Genomic DNA, 13,750 nt, shown 5'->3' with positions numbered 1-13,750 from the left:
CCAGAGTCAAGTCCTGGGCTTTGTGTTCTCAGAACCTCATTCCTCGGGAACTTGGGTTTTACTGCATTTATTGATTCTGGAGGGTTTTCGCCCTTCATTTCTTGTATTGTACACGTCTTCTAGTTATTAGTCTTTCGTACGCTCACGTTTCATCGTGGGCATCCAACCCCTCTTTCATGGTTCCCATCCCTTTATCCTTCTGCTTTTAGTCCTGAGTTTCCTCAATCTCTTTTCCAGATGCTTCCTTCTGCAGTGACTGTTATATTCTGTTCTATTTCTAAAACATCACAGTATATTATATATAGTGCATTATTTAAAATCTGCCTCTCCCTCCCCATGGCGCAAAGGATTGAACCCAGGACCTCATTCATGTTCAGACATTGTCCTACCACTGAGCTGTGTCCCAAAGCTCCGTGTTGTCTTATTTCTTCATCAGGCTTTCTGTGAACATGTATCTTTAAACTTCTATTAACGACTCAATATGTATGCAGAGAATTGTTCATCAGCATATAGCTTCACGTGGTTTCAGAGACAGGACACATTTGTAACCAGTGTGGAAATCCAGCAGCAGAACACTCCTAGCCCTGCCTGCCCCTAGGCTCTGCAGCTTTGGGGGTCACTCACACCCTGCTCCCACCCACTACACACTGTGCGTTTTACTATCGCGTCTGTTTTGTGCTTTATATAAGTGTAAGCACACGTCTGTGCACATCCATGTCTGCTCAAGATTGTGTGTGTGGTGTGTGTGATGTGTGTGTGTGGTGTGGTGTGTGGTGTATGTGTGTGTGTGGTGTGTGTGTGATGTGTGTGTGTGTGGTGTGTGTGGTGTGTGTGTGTGATGTGTGTGTGTGTGTGATGTGTGTGTGTTCTTTATTTTGTTGCTGTCTTAGCCCAGGCTGTTATAGCAAATACCACAGATGGGATTGGCCCAGCCAGCAGCTGTTTTCTCTGGGGCAGAGTGCCAACATGGTCTTGTTTCTGATCAAGTCTCTTCTGGCTCACCAAGTCCTCTTGGGATAGAGAAGAAAGTCCTTTGTCCCCTTCTCTTCACACAGGGCACTAATCTCATCGTGGGCTCTAACGCATGGCTTTATCTAAGCTCTACTTTCTAACTAACCGTGCTGGGGTTGGGCTGTTGTGACTGAATGGGCATGTCCACTAGGATCTGATATTTGGATGAAGACTTGGCCCCGGGTGTGTGTGTGTATGTGTGTGTGTGTGGATGACAGCCTTGCTGGAGGAAGAAGGTCACCCTTTGAGATGAAAAGCCCCACATCACCTCCGGTTCACTCTGCTTTCTGCTCACAGTTGATGATCTGAACTCTCAGCTTCCTACCTCAGCCTCCATGCCTGTCTGACGGAACCGAGCCCTCTGAAACCATAAACACAGACAGACCCTCCCTTCTGAAAGTTGGTCATGGTGTATTGTCGCAGCAACAGGAAGGGAGCTAATCCGGACATCACACAAACATCGGGAGGGAGTCAGGAAGCGTTTGACACGGCTTTGTGTTCCTTTACTGTTGGTGTCTCTGTGCTTAGCACCGCCCTCTGTGTTTTACTCCATGACAACGCACTGCTTCGGTTTCAGATGAGCTCTCTAGTATTTGCTTCCTGGTGAGAAATGCGTCCTCACTTGCATCGGCTGCATCCAACCGTGGAGTAAGGTGCACAACCTAAAGGTACGTAAGGTCATACATACAGTGTACGTGTGTGGAGCTTTGGTAGCTGCCAGGAGCAGGGTCTCAAAGCTTTCCAGCAGTGCCTCGGGATTCCGGCGTGCCACAAGGGCACTGGCACTAAATGTTCTCTGAGCTATTTACAGAGGTGTTTGTGTTCCCCACCCCAACCTTCCCCCATGCCCCCAGTCTCTCCCTCACGCCCCCGTCTCCCTTCCCCCACCTCCAACCTCCCCCCATGTATTTTATAGTCACATATTTGGTGATTTCCAACATGAGACCAATCAGAGAATTCCCCTAGTATTTAGAAATTAAATAACAAACTTCAAAGCAACTTAATGGGTGAAAGAAACAAAGTTATTTTAAATGAAATCATAACCATGTAAAGACTAGAAAACACCAATGTGCAGTTTTTATAACCCGATAACCAACCTTCAAAATCCTGTAGCCGGTAACATACCTATTGAACAAAAAAGCCAACAAATGCTTTCGCTCAAAGACCGGAAACAAGGAAATGAGTACGTGTCTATATTTCTATCCGTCTTCTATGTGTCTGTCCATCAGTCATCTGTCTGTCCACCCATCAGCCCTATCTACCGTTAGATCTACTGGAGAATCATGACAGAGCACCTACTTCAACTGCGTCTGCCCGTTCTGTCTTCTTCCCAAAGTGCGTTTGTTCCCCATCTTCCCTTTGTTTTCTCTCAGTTTACCCTGCATCCTTCACTCCCTGATGTCTCTAAGCATTATCCAGTGTCTTGTTACCATCAGGGTAGAATTTGGTACTCCCTTGAGGTTTTCTGTATACTTAAATTATCCCCCCCCCCCCCCCCCGGCATTTATAGTTGAAAGAATTTTGAGATTATTTGGTCTGTTTTTGGTAAAAATGGAACCTACCGTATCCTAAGAGTGTTTGAGAAACTGACTTGTGGAACTAATGTTACAGTTATCTAGGTTCCGTAGGAACCAGTCGTCAAAGGAGCACGCTCAGTTGCTAGGACGCCTGTTGTGCCAGCAGAGGACCTGAGTTTGGCCCCAGATCCATGGAGAAAAGCCGAGTGGATGGCACATGCTGCTGATCCCAGCCCTGGGGAGGCAGAGACAAAAGGCTGGAGAACCAAGACCAGTCTGCAAATCCCAGAAAACAGTGGAAGGCATCCTGAGGAAAGGGAACCAAGGCTGAGCTGTGGCCTCTACACACACACACACACACACACACACACACACTCAAATACACACAGTCACATACACTCACACACACATACACACTCACATACATACACACAAATACACACAGTCTCACACTCACACACATACACAGCCTCACACATTCAGACACATATATACTTACATACACACATAGTCACAAAACACTCAAATACACACAGTCTCACATACACTCACACACATACACACATATATACTCACACACACTAAAAATCATAATCTGCCGAGAAGTAGTCTAAAGAACACAATTTTTCGTGTTTTGGGGTGCTTTGAAATATTTCACCTTCTCCTCTTTCTGTTCTAAGAGAAGAGAGCACAGACAAGTGGCTTCTAACTCCAAATTCCTGTGTTAGCCAGGACAGCACTCAGAGGCCATATCAAGTCACTAATGTTCCCTGAGTTCTCAGAGCTGACAGTATGACTGGGCTCATCTTACTCTGTAACTCAAATACAGCAGTTGTCAAAATATTCACAAGTGACTTTCCTCTGAGGGGATAAGGCATGGTGTACAAGAGACATGGTTCAGGCCTTTAAGAGCCTTCACTTAACTTGAGAAGGGATTTCAAGAAGGAGAGAGGGAAAGAGAGAGAGAGAGCGAGAGAGAGCAGTGCAGGGCTGTGGACCACATCATCCGTGAGTGTGTCTGTCAGAAGGGCTTAATGGAACAAAAAGATGTTCCTGAAAACATCTGTTACATTCCTGCTGAAAGGAGAGGAGAGAGCACAGGACGTCGTTGGAAGACAGGCTTGGAGTCACCAGAGACCCAAGGGGACAGAGCAGCTGAGGGAGAGATTAGTCCTGCAAAGATGGCAGAGGACAGGGTCAGTCAGTAGGAGTCCAGTCTGAATGGAGAAAAGGGTCTGAGTCATCTGGGATGATGTCATTGAGCCTTGAAGCTTCGTAAGGACTCAGCGATGCTTCAGAGCAGAGACCGGCTCATATGCAGCTTTGCTTACGGAGCCTGCACTAGCACAGCTACAGAGGAGGAAGCAGGAGGCAGACACCCAGTTAGAAATGAGTACGGAGCAATAATGACTGATTGAGGTCGTAAACTACAAACGGGAGACTCATTAGGTGACGGACATTTGAATGAAGCAAAAATGAAATTGACGGTCTTTAGTGATTTCTAGATAATTGAGGGTTATGGAATTGAAGGACAAAGTGATTAGCCATCGTTTTTCTCGAAGGAAATGAAGCTGAAATTCTGTCTGAGTAGCATTTTCTTAGGCACCGGGTAGCTGATAACAGTTGCCTGTGATGGGGACATCCACATGCATAGCCCTCTTTTACCGGATGATGAGCGTCTTGGAAAGACCGCAGAGTGTATTGTGTGTAGAGTCTGTTGACGCTGGTCTGTCTTTAGGGCTTCCTAACTGTGACTTGAAACAACCAAGTGGTTGATTGCATGGGCTCTGGATGACGCAGGCTGCTGCTACCATCAGCTGTTAACCTGAGACAAGTTAATTCACTTCCCTTGCTTGTAAAGTGGGGGTATTAAGACTCCCCTTCACAAAGTCCTGAACCCCAAATTAGATGATTCAGATAAGGTAGTAAGGTTCTTGGAGCCCAGGAGACAGGGAGCAGTGACTAGCTGCATATAGCTCATACCTGACCACACAGAGGGGGGTGCACGCGAGTCTCCCGCCTCGCGGGTCCTTATCATGGGCATTTCAGAGATGCCGTCTCTTTTTTTGGGTAATAAGATGTGAGCCACAATTTCCTGACAACAGAGATTTCGGTAGATAAGCTACCGATGCAAGTAGACGTGGCTTTAGAGAATGGGTGTCCACATCTGTGCATCTGGTACATTAAGAAGCCCTAACTATTTGCACACATTTAACCCATTTACTCTGCTTGGAAGCCCATCCCATCTCCTCCGTCATCTGAGAGCGTGTCTTTGAACCATGCCTAGCTGTTTCCTGTAAAATGTGCCGAGCAGTCCCGAGCCAGATGTGTCCACACGTTTATAGACACAGCATTAACCTTAGTACAGCAGCCCTTCTTTGTGGCGTCGCGTCCCAGTCTCATTGTCTGCAGTTAGCCGCTATCTGGACATAGAAAACAGGAATTTCTGGCTGTGGATAGTTCACAGGTTCTACTTAGCATTTATTAGGGTGCTTTCATCACTGTTTTATCATCAGCAGTTTACTGCCTCATTTATATCATAGAAATGTCTAGAGAAGATGACAGACGTCAGTGTGGTACTAGCTACAGATTGAGGCATTCAATGGGGATCTCAGAATGTGCCCAGTAATAAGAAGGGACTAATTGTCCGTCGGTGGTAGCCTGCACCTTTAATTGCAGCACGCGGGAGGCAGAAGCAGGCGAGTCTATGTGAGTTCCAGGAAATCCAGCACTGTTACACAGAGAAACTCTGTCTGGGGTGGGAATGGGGGCTAATTACCTTAAAACCCTTTCACTTAGGTTATTCCATTAGTCCCTTGCAGCTGCTCTCGTGACATCATAGGATCTGTCTTTAGACAAAGACCTTGAAGTGGGACTGAGGGGAGGTGACCCACCAAGAGATGCACCCATAGTGTACAGGGCACACTCATGCCTACCTGCATCACATCCGGGGAAAAGTGCTCTGTGACACACGTTTAGTGGGAGGGATGGAGCACGTGCTGTAACGCAGAGGAGGAGGAGGAGGAGGAGGAGGAGGAGGAGGAGGGGGAGAAGAGAGGAGGAGGAGGAGAAAGAAAGAAAGCTATTTTAGATAAAAAGGACATGGAGTAAAAGCATAGAACGAGACATTTGTTTCCATTTTCATGTGGCAGACAAGAAACTTGTGGTTTGAGCCTGAGCGCAGGGTGGAACGGGCGGGGGTTCATCTTGGGTGAGACCCCCTCTTGGACTACATCTGGTCTGGGGCTGCTCGGTATGGGCTTTATAAAAAGCAGCTGGGCACAGTTCGGAGCTGAGCAGCAACATGGTGGAGGAGCTGACGGGTGGATTTACGAGCACAGACCAGCAGATTTAAATATGTGCAGCTCAGCTAAGCAAAGACGGGAGGGAGGCTAACTTTGTACAAGTATCTGAAGTGTGTAAACACTAAAAAGGGAGATTATTCATTTAATACAATACACGGGGGCATGATATGCAGTAATAGGATAAAAACTTAAGCTAAGCATATAAGTTTTTTCCTGATAATGAATCTATTAAGGCTGGCTGTGGTGTAGCCTTTCTCCAGAGAAGCAACAGAGATTTCAAGCCTTACGGTTTTTAAAACTTTCTTGGGAACTAGGTATTAGCTGTTAAAGCATTGTTATTCATTGACCAGGTGTGATAATGGCCTTATGGTTAGATAAGGAAATGTCAGGGCTGGGGATACAGCTCAATAGGCCAAGTGCTTGCCTGGCATACAGGAAGCCCTAAATTCAGTCCCCAGCCCCTCTTATAACAAGACCTGTAAGCCCCGCATTAAGGAGGTGGAGGAAGGATTAGAAAGTCTAGATCATCCTTGGCCATGCAGCAAGTTTGAGACCGGCATGGAAAAAGGAGACCCTACCCCCAAACCAAAAGTTGATGGCTCAGTGGGTAAGAGCACTGCCACTAAGCCTGGTGACCTGAGTTTGTTCCCCAGAACTCAATGTGTTGGAAAAGGAGAACTGGCTCCCGCAAGTTGCCCTGTGACCATCGCGTGTGATGCTGTTACATGCACACGCCTACATGGGTGTGTGGGCCTTAGGATAAAAGTAGCTTACATTCTAAGAGATTTGAACTTTTACTAGCCCTCACTGGCAGGGTTAATAGTACACCTTGAGGTCACTTAGGACTCCTTTCCTACTGTGTACTCGGCCTGTTTAACCTGCCTTTAATAATGTGACAATCAGCCTACCTGTCTTGAATTGTCATTTAAGCAGTTTCTACAACTTAAGCTAATGTTTAGCTGCAATCTGGAGTTGTGTTCTTTCCTGCCCCTGGCCCAGGGTAATGCAGGCGTGTTTTTGTTTGTGTTAGGATAATGTTTTGCCGCAAATATCAAATGGGATGAACGTGGCCCTTATAAAATGAGCATCCAGCACACATTCTGAAAGCAGCCTTCAGGTGTTGCTTGACAGTGTTTGTTTGTTTGTTATCTGGGTCAGGTGGAGTCAGTAGAAGTCAGTGACTTCGTGCCATGTAAAATCTATTAAGGATTTGCAAAAAGAAACTCTCATTCCTTCCCATCTGATGCTTTCTTTGTTGTTTAATAAAAGAGAGAGAGCAAAACGTCCTGTTAGGACACAGACAGACAGACCAACACACACACACACACACACACACACAGAGAGAGAGAGAGAGAGAGAGAGAGAGAGAGAGAGAGAGAGAGAGAGAGAGAGAGAGAGAGAGAGAGACAGATTCATAGGACAGCCTTCAGACTCATAGACACCCTCACAAACAGAGGACAACAGAAGACACAGGAACAGTAAAATAAGAATTCAAATCTGGGCTGGCACTTGGTTAAGTGACATCAAAGACAGATGCTTTGATTTCTTTCCTTGATGTGATACTGACACATTATTGGTGACTTTATTAAAACCAAACACATGCACACACACAAAGTAAATGAATTTAAAACGCTTAAATCTTTTCCCAGTGTTACATACACTGGATTATTGACATACAACAAACTCTTATAAAGAGATTTGCTTAATACTGCAGCAAAGAAAGAAATAAAGGAAAAGAAATAGAAAGGGGAAGAGGAAGAAGATGAGAGGAAGGGATGGATGAAGCCTGCGTGGCAAATACTTGATCATCTGACTCTTGGGCAAGCTCGAAGAGTCCATTTTACCCCTTTTTCTGCTCCCTTATGTGCTTGCAAGCCTTCACCATAAAAAGTGTTGATGTTTTCCTGAACACATTTCACCAATACACCTGACCCTGGGCTCTGGGACTCTAAATGCCTTCTGTCAGGTAAACAGACTTCTGGTCAACCAGGACCCAGGGCCTTTTTCATCTTGTTCTTGAGATGAAAGGCTCTCTCTGCAGCTGTAGATGGAAGTCAAGAAAATGCTTAGCAGTGCACATCTCTGTATCATTCCAAGAGATGGTCTTTTAAGGTGAAAGGCAGGTTATTAAACCACTTCTCATAGGCCACCCTGTTCTTCTGTCACTGAGGGAAGATCCTGTGTCTTTGGGATGACAGAGCCTTGGTCTCTCAAACAGAGAAACATTCCTCTCTTGTTGAGTTTGGGAAGAAAAATGGTCATTCATAAAGGTGTGTGTGTGTGTGTGTGTGTGTGTGTGTGTGTGTGTGCATGTCTCTGTGTGTATGTTTATATGAGTAGAGGTGAATTTGATGTGTTTGGGGTCATTTATAAAGGTTTGCTTGTCTGTGTGTGTGTTTAGATGAGAGTGGAGGTGAGTTTGATGTTTGCTCAGCTGGTTTACAATGCTCCTGTCTTACCTTTCAGATCATTGGAATTAGAGTTGTGTGCCTGTGTCTAGCAGAAAGGGAAAGATTTGAAAACCCCAGTTAACATCCATAAATCTAGACATTCAAACAAAAACAGAAAACAATATTGCCAGATAAGTAGAAGCAGCATTTGAGGCCTCTGTAACCACATAAATGCAGTGACTGGCCTGTAGTTCCAGCATGTCAAAGGCAGAGATGATTAGCTAGCCTGGTCAAAGCTGTGAGTTCTGGGTTCAAGTGAGAGATATGTAAGATGCAGAGTGATAGAGAAAGACATCAGATGCCAGCTTCCGGTCTCCACATGCACACACTCGGAGATACACACCGAAGGCACACGCACTCACACATACAAAAACAAATAAAACCAAATCAAAAGAGTAGAGAACCGAGTTGAAGGTCTAGCTCATTAACAGAGTGCCTGCCTGGCATGCATGAGTCTCGCAGCTCTGCGGGGATTTTGGTTTTATTTTTAAGGAAGAATTTATAAAGCAAACTCTTCCCATCATTTCCCCTCTCTAAGAAGACCTCACCTCACCTTGTTGCTTTGAATGTTTATGGCAGGAAGTCTAAAGAGCGTTTGTAGTGCAGGCCCTGTCTGTTTCTTAGTTTGCTGGAGGAATATATAAATATTTGATCTGGATGCTGCTGGAGGCAATCAAGCAGGAACAAAGCCTGATATCCCAGGAGCTGTCGTGTCTGAAATTTTCTAGAATGCACAACTAGGCCAGCATGGGCAGTAAGAAAGAGGTGGAGACCGGCTTAGTGTGAGGGTGATTCTAGGCACACAGGAACTACCTGGAGGAAAAGCAGGATGGGTGGGCTGTGTGTCGCAGGCATTTATCCCCAATAACTGTCTAGGGGCAGGTCAGTACCTCCCACCAAGGCTCTTAAAGAAGAGGTCGTTAAGCTTCCTGGATCCTCCTCTGCCTGCTGAGGTGCCTCTCCCCTTCTTAAGCTCCTCAAACCTACCAAATAAAGCTGGGTAAGCCATCCCAGTTTTATTCCCAGCTAGTCTTCCCCCCACATCCGTGGTGTTTGACACCATCCACACATAAAGATGTGTCAAAGAGGCTGGTGTGATGCACGCCTTTAAACCCAGCATTTGAGAGGCAGAGGCAGGTAGATCTCTGAATTTGCCAGGCTGGTCTACGTGGAGAGTTCCAGGACAATCAAGGCTGAATAGCGAGAACCTGTTTCAAACAACCAACCCAAAGAAGTGTTTGCCAGCAGCTGGGGAGATGGTTCACCTGGTAAGGTGCTGGCCATGCAAGCAGGAAGATCTGAGTTTGTTCCTCAGATCCACAAAAACAAACAAACGGGCATGAACCCGTAGTCTCAGCACTGGGAACATCGAGGATTCCCGAGACTTGCTGGTCAGCCAGTGTAACCGAATCAGCAAGCCCCAGGTTCAGCGAGAGAACCTTGCCTAAATAATAAAGCCACAGAGGGGTGCACAGGAATGTGTACACACACAAGCTTTAATAGCACACGTACTACAGTCTGTCTCCTCTCTCTGAGCCATCTACGTTTATGTAGTCTAACCTCTACGCAGAAGCAGAAGATGGTTTTCCGCCTTGGCTACCCTCTTCGGTCATTGTGGGTTGCTGTTACAAACACCTGATGCTTGGTGGTATATCTAAAGGAGAAATCACAGCTGTGTGTGTGTCAGAGCATGGTGCTAGGCATCCATCATCTCTGGCTTCATCCCTACAGACCGCATTATAGTGGGAGCGATTGCATTGTAAGTCAAGGAAGCAAGAGGCACAGGCCAGTTTCGTGCTTTGGTGGGAACTGACTGGAAGCCCATTAGAACATCCCTTCTGAAGTAGCTCTCTGGGTGGCACGACCATCTTCCTCTGGCCCCCTGATTCTTAGAGATTTCCTTACTTTAGCAGTGCCACACTGAAGACTGAGCCTCCAGCTCTCGGACCCTTGGGGGCGCGCTCAGGCCAGCTCCTAACCAAAGCATCCTTCCAGTGTCTCTTCATGGACCAACTTAAAGCATATGATCATGAAGGCTTTTTTGATGGCCTAGTCAGAATTAATCCATATTCATTTCAATCACCTCGCCACCTCACACATGAGCTTATTATTATATTAAACAGCCTGTCCTGATAGTATGTTTAGATGCCTGTCTTCCCCGCTAGACTGTGGGCTGTGGGCGAACAAACACTCTTCCTCTGCCTCTCCCGGTGCCTGGTGTAGTCATGGCACTCAGCATCATTGAATGAATCTTGGAAGCTGTGACGTTCCAAATGGAAGCTCGCGAGTTTAAGTGGCTAGATCGGGTGAGCCAGCCTTCTTCACCCGGCACATGCTCAGTGTTGTTTGGGCCTCGGGTTTGCCAGTCTGCCTCAAGCACAGCGTCCTCCGCTGCCCAGGAAAAGTAGCTGTTCTTTAATTTAGACTTTCACCCAGTGCAGTCCCCGAGTGGGCAACTGTTTCCCCCAATGCTGTGTCTTGAGAACAGGATGATAAATAATGCAGAGATCACACAGGAGATATTAATTCTGCTACCCCGAGCGACCGCTCAACTTTAGAACCCAGGGAGACATTAACAGCGGGCAGCAATTTGCGGCAGCTTTGTTTGTTTGTTTCCGAGAGCGTTGTTTGTTTGGCTTCTTCCTCAATAAGAAGCATCTTGACGTAACTAGTCCGGACATCTGTCCCACTTTCAAAAATTACAAGTTTCGATCACTGCTAAATTGTACAGATTCCAATCTGTCTGCTCTGCATACATTTGCATTCATAAAAGCGGAATCAGGCTAAAAGTCTTTCTAATGTAATCCCCTAAATGCATGAAGTATTAGGTGGCTCTCCCCTACTGGTTCATGTGTTGCTAGGGACTTAGAAAGATCATTGATTTGAATTATTTAATGTGTACGGCAAGTTCAGTTTCAAGAAGAAGAGAAGGAGGAAGAGAAGGAGGAGGAGTAAGAGGAGGAGAAAAGAAGAAGAAGAAGAAGAAGAAGAAGAAGAAGAAGAAGAAGAAGAAGAAGAAGAAGAAGAAGAAGAAGAAGAAGAAGAAGAAGGGGGCTGGAGAGATGGCTCAGTGGTTAAGAGCACTGGCTGCTCTTCCAGAGGTCCTGAGTTCAATTCCCAGCAACCACATGGTGGCTCACAACCTTCTGTAATGAGATCTGTTGCTCTCTTCTGACATGTGGGCATACATGGAGGCAGAATATTGTATACATAATAAATGAATAAATAAATATTTAGAAGAAGAAGAAGAAGAAGAAGAGGAGGAAGAGGAGGAGGAGGAGGAGGAGGAGGAGGAGGAGAAGAAGAAGAAGACCACCTTTGGTTATTGCTTTAGTGTTTATTTCTATTACATTTACTTATTTATTTATTTTTGTTTTCTGGTTTTTCAAGACAGGTTTCTCTGTGTGTCCTGGAACTAGCTCTGTAGACCAGGCTGTCCTTGAACTCAGGGATTCACTTGCCTCTGCCTCCCGAGTGTTTGTGTTAAAGATGTGCACTACCACCACCGCCTGGCTTGCTTGCTTATTTATTTATTTATTTATTTATTTATTTATTTATTGGGGCCTTGTTTGTGTGCATGCTCAGAGGTTGGCTTTTGAGCTTTTCTCTCTCAGCATGTGAATTCCAGGGTGGCCAGTCTTGATGGCTAGTGTCATTACTCACTCAACCATCTTTCTGGCCCTACTTATTTTTTTATGTGAAATCTCATTATTCTTGGGAAATAAGTTATGCTGCATTCAGAAGCGCTCCAAAAAGGGGCCAGATTTGCTTCATGTTTTTAAACCATCCAGGAAATGTTTGATTGTAATGAAACACTAGTGCGAAAATTGGGTTGAAATTGCTGAGCTAAAAATATAGCTAGAACTGCACATTATTCCAATGCCATGACTTTTTTCATTGAGGATTGACACAGACTTAGAGACACGGAACTTTCTAATTTATAAGAAAAAATATTACCCTGGATGTTTGCTGTTGCCTTTGAAATTTTAAGCTGGTTTTCACTCAAACTCAGTCATCAACAATTCTACACTTGAAATGTCAAGCATTTTGTTGTATGATCTAAGTCTTAATTCTGATTTATTTCTTTTGGTATTTTACTCTCTCATAGAAAAACAGCTGTGTGTCTCATCAGCACAATTTGACTGCTAACATCTGGGTGCAGAGGTTTATTTTAGCTTGTGCTCTGTTCAGAAAGCAGGCCAGAAATGGAAGTCTTGTGTGTGCTGTTTAGCATGGCTTTCTATGGCAACCCGAGGCTCCTATTTAATCCCTTTGATAACACAGCACAAATGAAGACGCCAAGGTCCCATCTATATGTGGCTGCCCAGCTTGTGATGGGAGTCTGGGGGAGGATTAAAAAGATAACTCTGTAATTTATCATCTAAACCAGACACTTTCGAGAGCTCATGTGGAATGTAGAACAATTAAGAGGCATTAGTTGCCTTACAACAGGTATAATGAGGACCACCCAGGACAAACCATATGCAAGGTCACCCCAGCTAGAAAGCAGACCACTAACACAGACAGCTTCTTGACCTTGATACATAGCAAATTCCTCTGGGAATTCTAGGGTGCTATTGATGGAGCGCTGGGCCAAGGAACAATAAATATGGATTCTAATATTTGGTCAGCACCACACTTACTTGTCACAGCAGATTAAAGTCACGTGACAACCCAAGACAGAGCAGGTAAAACTGGACAGAGGGTGTAAACGCGTTCTAATAATAAATAGGAATAAATAGGAATCTACTGATGGTAGATTTTTGTTATTAGTTAAATAAATACCTTAGCAAACAGAAAGAAGCTTGCTGTAGCAGGATGGCTGGAAGCGAGTGTCCTGCCGATGTGAGCTGAGACATGAGCTGCACGTGGCTCTGCTTCTGAACCTGGACTAGGTTTTGATGTCACACACCCTGGGTGCAGCTACCAGCCCATTTTCACGGAACACCACTTCTTCCTGAACTAATACACCTTGAAACTATGTGCAGCAGTGTGGCGCACACCTTTAATCCCAGCACTTGGGAGGCAGAGGCAGGCGGATCTCTGTGAGTTCGAGGCCAGCCTGGTCTACAAGAATGAGTTCCAGGACAGGCTCCAAAGCTACAGAGAAGCCCTGTCTCGAAAAACCAAGAAAAGCTGCAGCTTCTCAAATCTGGAAGACCTGCTTATGTTTCTCAGTATACATGTCTTTTTTCTTAAAGTCTCTTTGAGGCCTTTAAGAGTCTGGCAGAGGCCTGACGTATGGATGGTAATGCAGGCAGGCATGTATACAAGGAGCCTGCCCTCAAGGTACTGCTCTGTAACTCAGGAGAGAGAATGAATTGTTTGCTGCGCATGGGTCAGCGCCATCCAAAGAGGCCACATGTTAAGCAGAGGGCCAGAGGAAACATTGTTCTCTCTCTCTCTCTCTCTCTCTCTCTCTGTCTCTCTCTCTGTCTCTCTCTCTCTCCACTGTGTCTATATATAT

The 13,750-nt window shown here is 45.5% G+C and overlaps 1 long non-coding RNA gene across 1 annotated transcript in view; it reads left to right on the top strand.

Moving 5' to 3' along the window:
• Positions 1 to 1,603: 1,603 nt before the first annotated feature.
• The window catches only part of LOC126505102 (uncharacterized), a 48,089-nt gene continuing 35,942 nt past the window's right edge, over positions 1,604 to 13,750 (top strand). The window contains exon 1 of the long non-coding RNA XR_007592811.1: positions 1,604 to 1,679. This is a non-coding gene — a long non-coding RNA (uncharacterized lncRNA). The remainder of the gene's footprint in view (positions 1,680 to 13,750) is intronic.

This window comes from Alexandromys fortis, unplaced genomic scaffold (assembly GCF_014885135.2).
Source record: "Alexandromys fortis isolate MF-2015 unplaced genomic scaffold, M_Fortis_MF-2015_v1.1 scaffold_16, whole genome shotgun sequence".
Lineage (NCBI taxonomy): Eukaryota > Metazoa > Chordata > Mammalia > Rodentia > Cricetidae > Alexandromys > Alexandromys fortis.
This window is presented reverse-complemented; position numbering and strand designations above follow the sequence as displayed.